Source organism: Salvelinus fontinalis, unplaced genomic scaffold (genome assembly GCF_029448725.1).
Source record: "Salvelinus fontinalis isolate EN_2023a unplaced genomic scaffold, ASM2944872v1 scaffold_0005, whole genome shotgun sequence".
Classification (NCBI taxonomy): Eukaryota; Metazoa; Chordata; class Actinopteri; order Salmoniformes; family Salmonidae; genus Salvelinus; species Salvelinus fontinalis.
In genome coordinates, this window is record NW_026600214.1 from 487,651 (window position 1) to 497,769 (window position 10,119).

Genomic DNA, 10,119 nt, shown 5'->3' on the forward strand with positions numbered 1-10,119 from the left:
GACGATTAATGTGACTGCTATTTAGTAAAATATTACTAAATCTTTAAGAGTTTATTCGAAAGATAACAGCTCTATAAATATTCTTTCGTGGTGTCCCTCTCTAGTTAATTAATATTTACATGATTAGTTCAATTAGGTAATATTAATTACGGAGAAATTATTTTATAGAATAGCATGACTTAGCAATCAATCTGGCATAGTCAAAGACACGACAGTTGTATTTTCTGTTTTAGTTGTTTTTTCTTGTGTGTTTTAACAAACCACACAAGAGACATCAATCAAATGCAACGACATCTTCAAGCCTTTACCTGGACAAGACAAACCTATCAGAACTGTGCTGACAAAAGGAATCGCTGGCATTGGAAAAACAGTCTCTGTGCAGAAGGTCATCCTTGGCTGGGCAGAGGGAAAAGCAAATCAGGATGTTCATTTCATGTTTCCTCTTCCTTTCCGTGATCTGAACCTGAAAAAGGACCAATACAGTCTGATGCAACTTCTTTCCCACTACTTCTCAGAGCTGAAAGAGATTGACAGCATTGAAGATGGTGAAACCAAAACCGTTCTCATTTTTGATGGTCTGGATGAGTGTCGACTTCCTCTAGACTTCAAAAACAATGAGAAGTGCTGTGATGTCACGAAGCCAACCTCAGTAGATGTGCTGCTGACAAACCTCATCGAGGGGAATCTGCATCCCTCTGCTCTCCTCTGGATAACCTCAAGGCCTGCAGCAGCCAATCAGATCCCTCCTGAGTGTGTTGACCAGGTAACAGAGGTACGAGGGTTCAATGATTCACAGAAGGAGGAGTATTTCAGGAAGAAAATCACAGATCAGAATGTGGCCAATGAAATCATCAAACACATGAAGACAATAAGGAGCCTCGACATCATGTGCCACATGCCAGTCTTCTGTTGGATATCAGCCACTGTCCTTGAGATGATACTGAAAGAGGCAGAGAAGGATGAAGTCCCCAAAACTCAACCCAGATGTACTCACACTTCATTCTCATCCAAATCATTGTGAAGAACAAGAAGTACAACAAAGCCACAGAGACAAACCCAAAGGAACTGTCTCAGTCAGACAAAGAGATGATCCTGAAACTGGCAAAGCTGGCTTTCCAACAGCTGCAGAAGGGCAACCTGATCTTCTATGAGGAGGACCTGAGAGAATGTGGCCTTGATGTCACAGAGGCATCAGAGTACTCAGCATTGTGTACAGAGATCTTTAAAGAAGAATCTAGGCTGTACCAAGAGAAGGTCTACAGCTTTGTGCATCTGAGCATTCAGGAGTTTCTAGCAGCAGTGCATGCTTTAGAATCATGTCTGGACAAGAAGAAAAATGTGTTCTCCCCCACTAGTGATGATGAAGAGAAGGAGTCAATCCAGTTGTCTGACTTACACAGGAGCGCAGTGGACCAGGCCTTGAAGAGTAAGAATGGACACCTGGACCTGTTCCTCCGCTTCCATCTGGGTCTCTCACTGGCGTCCAATCAGAATCTGTTAAGAGGCCTTCTGACACAGACAGGAAGTACAACACAGAGCAATGAGGAAATAGTTGAGAGAACAGTCAGGTACCTTTCAGACAAGATCAAAAGGGAATCCTCACCAGAGAGGATCATCAACTTGTTCCACTGTCTGAATGAACTTGGTGCCAACTCTCTAGTTGAAGACATGCAGACCTCCCTGCATTCAGGAACTCTTTCAGAAACAGAGCTAAAACCTGACCAATGTTCAGCCCTGGCCTACCTGTTACTGATGTCAGAGGAGGTGTTGGAGGAGTTTGACCTGAAGACATACAACACATCAAAGGAAGGTTATCAGAGGTTGCTGCCGGTAGTGAAAACCTGCAGGAGAGCACTGTAAGTTCTGTGATTGAGTTGATGTTTACAGTATCATTATAATGAAGGATTTGTATATCTAACAGATTATCTCCTCTCTCCAGACTGGATCACTGTAAGCTCACATATACATTCTGTGAGACTCTGGCCTCAGCTCTGCAGACACCAAACTCCCCCCTGAGAGAACTGGACCTCAGCTACAATGACCTGGAAGACAGAGGAGTGGAGCTGCTCTTTGTTGGACTAACCAGTCCACTCTGCAACATACAGACACTAGTGTGAGTTAAATATCTTGACTGAGTTAGTATGTACTTAACATTGTTTAATCATGTCCTTCTGTTATGCTGTTAATGCATCTCATTATTCTTAAAGCTTTGCATATTTGACAGTGTATCGCCATATCCCCTCTCTCCAGACTGGATGGCTGTAAACTCACATATAAATCCTGTGAGACTGTGGCCTCAGCTCTGCAGACACCAAACTCCCCCCTGAGAGAACTGAACCTAAGCTACAATAACCTGGAAGACAGAGGAGTGGAGCTGCTCCGTGTTGGACTAACCAGTGCACTCTGCAACATACAGACACTAGTGTGAGTTAACTTTCTTAAGTATGAGTTATTATGTGGATGTTTTAAACCTGTTGAGGATAGAGGGCGCTATTTTCACTTTGGGGAAAAATCGTGCCCAATTTAAACTGCCTCGTACTCTATTCTTGCTCGTACAATATGCATATTATTATTACTATTGGATAGAAAACACTTTCAAGTTTCTAAAACCGTTTGAATTATATCTGTGAGTAAAACAGAACTCATTTTGCAGCAAACTTCCTGTCAGAAAGTGAAAAATCTGAAATCGAGGCTCTGTTCCAGGGCCTCCCTATTAATTTGCTTGGAATGTATGACTATACATGCACTTCATACGCCTTCCACTGATGTCAATAGGCTGTGAGAGGTGAAATGGGGTTTCTAGGTATTTCTATGGTCAAAAGAGAGTGCTTCGAATGACATGACCCTCCGAATTCCTTTGTTCAGGAAGCGTTTAAAGGTCACCAGTATTGGCTTCTGGAAAGCATTCGCTATAGATGCCTAATATCTCCGGCTTTGATTTTATTTGATAAATGTGATAATATCATCGTAAAGTATTTTTTTCAATATAGTTTTATCCGATTATTGAAATTTTTTCGGGAGTTTAGGCGTGTTGCGTTCTTTGCGTTTGGTGACGAAGGAGAGCTTAGCGCCACTTGGCTAGATTTGCTTGCTCATTCGAGAGGGAAAAATGCCATTCTAAAACCAAACAACGATTGTTCTGGACAAAGGACCCATTGTACAACATTCTGATGGAAGATCATCAAAAGTAGGACCCATTTATGATGTTATTTCATATATCTGTTGAACATGTTTACTTTTAGTTTGCGCCCAGATTTTGGGCTCTCTCTCGCTATAACGTAAGCTGCATGTTGTAATGAAGTTATTTTTAGAATTCTAACACGGCGATTGCATTAAGAACTAGTGTATCGATCATTTCCAATACAACATGTATTTTTTAGTAAAGTTTATGAATAGTAATTTGGTCAGAATAGGTGAGTGTCAGAAATATATCCGGACATTCTGAGAAAAAGATGCTAAGTTTTCACAATGTATAACCACGGATTTCAGCTCTAAATATGCACATTTTCGAACAAACCATATATGTATTGTGTAATATGATGTTATAGGACTGTCATCTGATGAAGTTTATGAAGGTTAGTGAAAAAATGTATATATTTTGCTGGTTTATTCGCATTCGCTAATGTGCCTATTGCTATCGCTAACGTGCCTTGAATGAATGAATGCGGTTGTGTGGTAGGCTATTGTAGTAAGCTAATATAATGCTATATTGTGTTTTTTCTGTAAAACACTTAAAAAAATCGGAAATATTGTCTGGATTCACAAGATGTTTGTCTTTAATTTGCTGTACACCATGTATTTTTCAGAAATATTTTATGATGAGTCTCTATAATTACTCTGGCTGCTTCTGTCACGGGTGTCTAGTTCTTCCTCCTCCTCGGACGAGGAGAGGAGAGAAGGATCGGAGGACCAAAATGCAGCGGGTTGTGAATACATAATGAAGTTTATTCAACAAACGACGAAACACGAAAATACGAAAAACACTTGAATAAACTACAAAACAAATAAACGAATGTAGACAGACCTGACTTGAGAACTTACAATAGACGAAGAACGCACGAACAGGAACAGACTACATACATGAACGAACAAACCGAAACAGTCCCGTGTGGTGCAACATACACAGACACGGAAGACAATCACCCACAAACAAACATTGTGAACAGCCAACCTTTATATGGTTCTCAATCAGAGGAAAACGTCAAACACCTGTCCCTGATTGAGAACCATTTAAGGCTAATTACAAGTGACCTAAAAATAGAAACACAAAACATAGAATGCCCACCCAAACTCACGCCCTGACCAACTAAACACATACAAAAATAACATAAAACAGGTCAGGAACGTGACAGCTTCGGTGCTATTTTTGATGGTAGCTGTGATGGTAGCTGCAATGTAAAACTGATTTATACCTCAAATATGCAAATTTTTCGAACAAAAAATAGATTTATTGTATAACATGTTATAAGACTGTCATCTGATGAAATTGTTTCTTGGTTAGTTTGGTTGGTTCTTGGTTAGTTTTGTTGGTTATGTGCAAGCTACCTGTGCTGTGAAAAATGTCTATGCTTTTTTCTATTTGGTGGTGAGCTAACGTAAATATACGTGGTGTTTTCGCTGTAAAACATTTTAAAAATTGGACATGTTGACTGGATTCACAAGATGTTTATCTTTCATTTGCTGTATTGGACTTGTTAATGTGTGAAAGTTAAAGATTTCTAAAAAATGTTTTTTAATTTCGCGCTCTGCCTTTTCAGTGGAATGTGGGAGGAGTTCCGCTAGCGGAACCCGGGGGCTAGACAGGTTTAAACATGTGTTAACCTGTTACGGGGGCAGCCCGACACCGGTACACTTATGACAACATCCAGCTCAAAGTGCAGGGCGCGAAATTCAAAATCTATTTTTTTTAAATATTTCACTTTCACACATTAACAAGTCCAAGACACCAGATGAAAGGTGCACATCTTATGAATCAAGCCAACATGTCCGATTTTTAAAATGTTTTACAGGGAAGACAAAATATGCAAATCTATTAGCTAACCACGTTAGCAAGACACAACTTTTCTAACTCCATCAGTTTCTTACTCCATCAGGTGCTATCACAAATTCGACCAAATAAAGATATAAATAGCCACTAACCAAAAACAAATTCATCAGATGACAGTCTGATAACATATTTATTGTATAGCATATGTTTTGTTCGAAAAATTTGCATATTTCATGTGTAAACCATAGTTTACATTTCAGCTACAATCCGAAATTGCACCGAAAGCAGCCATAATATTTACAGACACCAACGTCAAATAGCTAATTACTCATCATAAAACATTTCTGAAAAATACATAGTCTGCAGCAATTGAAAGACAGGCATCTTGTGATTCCAAACAATGTTTCCGATTTATTAAATGTTTTACAGCGAAAACAAAATGTATCGCTATATTAGCGTAGCTACAATAGACAGACACAATTGGGCGCCCACGGCCAGTTCACATGCACGACAGATATATGAAATAACATCATAAAATGGTTCTTACTTTTGCTGATCTTTCATCAGAATGTTGAATAAGGTGTCCTCTGTCCAGATGAGTCGTTGTTTTGATTCAGAATGGCAAATTTCCCTCTTCAATTAGCATTGGCACTAGCCGAGTGGCATAAATTTCTCCAACGTAAACACAGTCAGAGGACGGAACACGGCAAAACTCCCGAATAAAGTTTCAATAATCTGATTAAACTATATTGAAAAAACATACATTACGATGATATGGTCACATGTATCAAAAAAAATTAGAGCCGGAGACGTTAGCCGTTCGTTACCAAGGCAAAACAGAAGTCAATCCCACTTCCTTCAGAGTACCGGAAGTGGACGGTCACGTCAAAGAAATAGGTTTTTTTCCACCACAGAACAAGATGAGCACAAAAATTTCTTCTCTGACATCCTCTTTACACCAATAGGAAGGCGTATAGAGTGTCAGCAGACTCCTAAGTGTCAAGACCATGTATAGGCATCAAGTTGAAAAGAGCATCGATTTCTGACATTTCACTTCCTGGTCAGGAAAAGTGCTGCAGAAGGATTTCTGTTTCACTCAGAGAAATAATTCCAACTCTTTTAGAAACTAGAAAGTGTTTTCTATCCAAAAAGAATAATAATATTCATATTGTACGAGCAAGATTTGAGTAGGAGGCCGTTTGAAATGGGCACGATTTCACTGGCTACTCAACACTTTGCCTTGCAGCCATAATAAGTTAATCATGTGCTCTTCTGCCCTCTAGTCTAGGTCAGTGTGGTCTGACAGAGAGTTGCTGTTCAGATCTGGCCTCAGTCCTGAGTTCACCCAACTCACAACTGAAACACCTGGAGCTGAGGGACAATGACCTGCAGGACTCAGGAGTTACACTGCTGTCTTCGGGACTGGAGGATCCAGACTGTAAACTACACACACTGGGGTAAGTACAGCTGTTTCAGTCAGGATGGTACTGAGCTGAGTTACACTGCTGTTTGCTGGACTGGAGGATCCCGACTGTAAACTACACACACTGGGGTAAGTACAGCTGTTTCAGTCAGGTCGGTACTGAGCTGAGTTACACTGCTGTCTGCTGGACTGGAGGATCCAGACTGTAAACTACACACACTGGGGTAAGTACAGCTGTTTCAGTCAGGTCGGTACTGAGCTTAGTAAAACAAATACTCTGAAAATCTGATGTTTTATCACAATGTTTGTGTCATGGACAAATGTATGGGTGTCCTACAAGATGATTGACACCAGTACACCAACCTAGACAGCTGTTGTGTCTCTCTGTAGGCTGTCTGGCTGTCTGGTCACAGGGGAGGGCTGTGCTGCTCTGTCTTCAGCTCTGAGGTCAAACCCCTCCCACCTGAAAGAGCTGGACCTGAGCTACAATCACCCAGGAGACTCTGCAGGGGGACTGCTTTCAGCTGCTCTGGTGGATCCCACATATAAACTGATGAAGCTGAAGTAAGTCAGAATAGATGTCCTAATAGAGTGAGCAGCGGTTGTGTCATATGTAGTGTAGTAGGGTCAGTAACATGACGGCATGATGGGAGAATTAAGAGGAAGTTTACCCAGCAGGCTGAGCACTCCAACACAGCATACATCATCACCACATGAATACTCTTCTTCTGCATCTCTGATATCCTGTTGGAATTGTACTCCGTTCTGTATGCAGTAGGTAGGATAGAATACCTGTATGTCTCTAGTAATGAATTGTACTCCGTTCTGTATGCAGTAGGTAGGATAGAATACCTGTATGTCTCTAGTAATGAATTGTACTCCGTTCTGTATGCAGTAGGTAGGATAGAATACCTGTATGTCTCTAGTAATGAATTGTACTCCGTTCTGTATGCAGTAGGTAGGATAGAATACCTGTATGTCTCTAGTAATGAACTTGGATAGTGCACCAGAACACAACAATATGGTTTAAATGTTGACTGCTTTATTAGGTCTTTGTCAGTCAATAACCTGTTTCTCCTACAGTGTGGATCATGGTGGAGAGTGCAGGCTGAAATCAGGGCTGAGGAAATGTAAGTCTCTTCAATCCTAATTAACTGCATATTCAGAACTATAGTAACATAGTAACTAATCAATACTTGTTCTGTAACTACAAAACAACATTTTATATGAAGACGTGGTTTGATTAAACTCTCCTTTTGTCTACAGATGCCTGTCATCTCACCCTGGACCCAAATACAGTAAACCCATTCCTGATACTGTCTGAGGGGAACAGGAAGGTGACATGTGAGAGAGAGGAGCAGCATTTTGAAGACCATCCAGACAGATTTGACTATCTTTACCAAGTTCTCTGCAGAGAAGGCTTATCTGGATGTCGTTATTACTGGGAGGTGGAGAGGGATGGTCGCGTGGCTTTCATTGGTGTGGTGTACAAAGGAATGAGGAGGAAGGGAGGGGAGGATGACACTTGGATTGGAGCCAATTGGAAGTCCTGGAGTTTATACTGCTCTGATAGTGGTTATGAATTTAACCATCCTGGAGTCTGGAGGAGATCCTTCTCTGGTCCTGTTTCTAACAGAGTTGGAGTGTATCTGGACTGTTCAGCTGGTAATTTGTCCTTCTATAGTGTGTCCTCCTCTGGTACACTGACACATCTTTACACAGAACACACCACATTCACTGAACCCCTCTATCCTGGATTTGGGTTTGAGGTTTTCTCCTCCTCAGTGACCCTGTGTCAGATAGATGATCAACACATTCAGAGGTGAGTCATATAGCATTGTTTCATCATGTGTTTGCCTCTGGAATCATTCCTACAATTTCATTAGTAGTAGTGGTGTGTTTTAATGTGTTCTGTTGGACCAACAGACAGACTGTATGTATGCTAAATAAAACCTTTATAAGTTGTATTTAGTTTAATCACAGTCTATCCTTCTGCTGTACCAACACCAGAGACCATGGTGGAGAGTGTTGGACCAAGCCTGGACCTGAGGACACCAGAGACCATGGTGGAGAGAGTTGGATCAAGCCTGGACCTGAGAACACCAGAGACCATGGTGGAGAGTGTTGGATCAAGCCTGGACCTGAGAACACCAGAGACCATGGTGGAGAGAGTTGGATCAAGCCTGGACCTGAGAACACCAGAGACCATGGTGGAGAGTGTTGGATCAAGCCTGGACCTGAGAACACCAGAGACCATGGTGGAGAGAGTTGGATCAAGGCTGGACCTGAGAACACCAGAGACCATGGTGGAGAGTGTTGGATCAAGCCTGGACCTGAGAACACCAGAGACCATGGTGGAGAGAGTTGGATCAAGGCTGGACCTGAGGACACCAGAGACCATGGTGGAGAGAGTTGGATCAAGCCTGGACCTGAGAACACCAGAGACCATGGTGGAGAGTGTTGGATCAAGCCTGGACCTGAGAACACCAGAGACCATGGTGGAGAGAGTTGGATCAAGCCTGGACCTGAGAACACCAGAGACCATGGTGGAGAGTGTTGGAACAAGCCTGGACCTGAGAACACCAGAGACCATGGTGGAGAGTGTTGGATCAAGCCTGGACCTGAGAAATGTGAGTTAATATGGCTGCAAGCCCGAAGCCGGGCACAATATGACAACAGCCACTTCAAGTGCAGGGCGCGAAATTAAAAATATATTTTTTAGAAATATTTAACTTTCACACATTAACAAGTCCAATACAGCATTTGAAAGATACACATCTTGTGAATCCAGCCAACATGTCCGATTTTTAAAATGTTTTACAGCAAAAACACCACATATATTTATTTTAGCTCACCACCAAATACAAATAAGGACAGACATTTTTCAGCACATGTAGCATGCACAAAGCCAACCTAACTAACCAAGAACCAACCAAACTAACCAAGAAACAACTTCATCAGATGACAGTCTTATAACATGTTATTCAATAAATCTATGTTTTGTTCGAAAAATGTGCATATTTGAGCTATAAATCAGTTTTACATTGCAGCTACAATCAGAAATTGAAAGACAGGCATCTTGTGATTCCAGCCAATATTTCCGATTTCTTAAGTGTTTTACAGCGAAAACACAATTTAGCATTATATTAGCTTACCACAATAGCCAGAAACACAAGCCATTCCCTAGCAGCAAAAGTTAGCGATCGTAACAAACCAGCAAAAGATATATAATTTTTGACTAACCTTGATAAGTTTCATCAGATGACAGTCCTATAACATCAGGTTATACATACACTTATGTTTTGTTCAAAAATGTGCATATTTAGAGCTGACATCAGTGGTTATACATTGTGCTAACGTAGCATCTTTTTCCCACAACGTCCGGATATTTTTCTGGCACTCACATATTCTGACCAAATAACTATTCATAAACATAACTAAAAAATACATGTTGTAGAGGAAATGATAGATACACTAGTTCTTAATGCAATCGCCGTGTTAGAATTCTAAAAATAACTTCATTACGATATGCAGTTTACGTTATGGCGAGAGCGTGCCCAAAACCTGGCCGCAACCTACTAGTACAACATGTTCGACAGATATATGAAATAACATCATAAAATGGGTCCTACTTTTGATGATCTTTCATCAGAATGTTGTACAAGGGGTCCTTTGTCGGGAACAATCGTTGTTTGGATTTAGAATGTCC

At 41.0% G+C, this 10,119-nt stretch overlaps 1 pseudogene; it reads left to right on the forward strand.

Moving 5' to 3' along the window:
- Nucleotides 1-259: 259 nt before the first annotated feature.
- Nucleotides 260-8,236, forward strand: LOC129841970 (protein NLRC3-like; annotated as a pseudogene).
- Nucleotides 8,237-10,119: the final 1,883 nt, after the last annotated feature.